We start from the raw sequence: 2,137 nt of genomic DNA, 5'->3' as shown, positions 1-2,137 counted from the left end.
AGTTGTAGTTACCTACTATGTGTTATGATCTGGCAACCCCGGAGTGACAATAACCGGAACCACTCCCGGTGATGACCATAGTTTGAGGATTTCATGTGTTCACCAAGTGCTAATGCGTTGTTCCGGTTCTTTATTAAAAGGAGAACCTTAATATCCCGTCGTATCCTTTTGGACCCCGCTGCCACGGGAGGGATTGACAATAGATGTCATGCAAGTTCTTTTCCCTAAGCATGTATGACGACACACGGAATGCATGCCTACGTCACATTGACGAAAGGGAGCTAGCCACATATTTCTCTGTGTTATAATTGTTGCATGATGAATGTCATCCAAAGAAATCACCGACCCATTGCCTACGAGTTTCTCCCACTGTTGTTGTTACTTGTTTTTCTCTGCTGCTGTTACTACTGTTGCTGCTGCTGTTCCTTGCTTTGCTCTGTTGCTACTTGCTACTGCTGTTACTTGCTACTGTTGCTACTTGCTACTGTTGTCACTACTGTTGTTCCTTGCCACTATTGTTACTCGTTACACTGCTCCTACCTGCTACAATACTTTTTCTCGCATCGTTGCCGGGAAAGAATATTTCCCGTCCACGGGCAACTTCTGGCGCCATTGATACAACCGTTAGGAATAGTCTGCCGTCAATAGATTGTTTCTGCCACAGTTGCTATCATACTACTTTGCTACTGATACTTTGCTTGCAGATACTAATCTTTCACGTGTGGTTGAATTTGACACATTCAGCTGCTAATACTTGAGAATATTCTTTCACTTCCTGTCGGGCGAACCAACAAATTTGGGTTGAATACTCTACCCTCGAAAACTGTCGCGATCCCACGCACTGGTGGGCCATTGCAAGACAATTGCTAATTGTTGAGCAACTAGGAGCAGTTCTTTTCTGGCTCTGTTGCCGTGGAGGCATCCAGTCAGGAACCCGTCAACAGCATTTTTCTAGTGTCGTTGTCGAGGACTGCTAGCAGCCGCTGCCACCCTCACCTCAAATTTGAGCAATGCCGAGCCGTGTTTCCTCTCCTTTCTTCACCAGTAGACCCAGCAAGAGACGACGAGTATCCCCACCTCCTATTTTCATCATAGGAGCACCCGTGGGCACGGCTGCAGAACTGGTCAATAGCCCCGCCGCACAAGTTTGAGCCGCCGCCACTTGAGGCCTCCCTAGCACGCGAACACGCCCCGGGTGGGTGCGCCTCTTCCGCCAAAGCCCAATGGTGGCCAGACCCTGGTCGGAGGTGGCTGGAGCCACCCGAGCTAGCACCGGTTGCGCTCAGCCTCTCCCCTCCTCTACCCAACGTGAGGTCGAAGAAGAGCTGGGTAGACACACACACACAGGGAGAGAGAGATGGTGTGGGTCATGCCCATCAATGGCCATGCCATCCTGCTCGCGTGGATAAGTGGAGGCGCATTTGATAAGATGTATTTTTGTCTTCTGAAAGCGTAATCTGGTGCTACTTTGGGCTGAAATGTGTTTTCTTTTGCACAAGACGTATTACAAAGAAAGGCGTTTTCTATTTTAGCAGCCAAGGACTTATTTATGGATATTCTTTTTACACATAGTATTCAATCCTTCATATCTCCTCGACCGGAGCTCCGATTTAGGTGATTCCAAAGCCCTTCTCTTCATTTCGTCGAGCCCGTCATATTGGCATAATTTTAATGATGTGGTCACACTTAGAAAATGACCATTTTTCCCTTGCCCCTTATCACCCCCCCCCCCCCCGAGAGAGAGAAGTGTTTCCGGCAATTCGCTCCGCGAGTTTCTCGCACTTCCTCCCGGTGGATCCTTCATCCCGAGGCAATCCACAACAGCCACTTGCATGATGGCCTTGTAGTAGCCATGGTTTTATACTTAAATGTTTAATAATTGTTTGCTCATTTACTACTCGTATTTCCGTTTCGGTATGCTTGGGGATTCAGGTTCATCTTCATGCTTTGTGCTCGTGCACCCTCTTAGTTATGTGACTACTTGCTAGCATTATTCTCATATACCATGCTTGCTCTTATTACATGCTAGCGATAGTACTATTCATCTGATGCATGATTATCGTGAGTTATGAAAAGTAACTGTCATATGCATGATCATCGCTATGCCATGTTCATCTCCATCGAGTTGACTAAGTGC

Source organism: Hordeum vulgare, chromosome 4H (genome assembly GCF_904849725.1).
Source record: "Hordeum vulgare subsp. vulgare chromosome 4H, MorexV3_pseudomolecules_assembly, whole genome shotgun sequence".
In the NCBI taxonomy this organism is placed as follows: domain Eukaryota; kingdom Viridiplantae; phylum Streptophyta; class Magnoliopsida; order Poales; family Poaceae; genus Hordeum; species Hordeum vulgare.
This window is presented reverse-complemented; position numbering follows the sequence as displayed.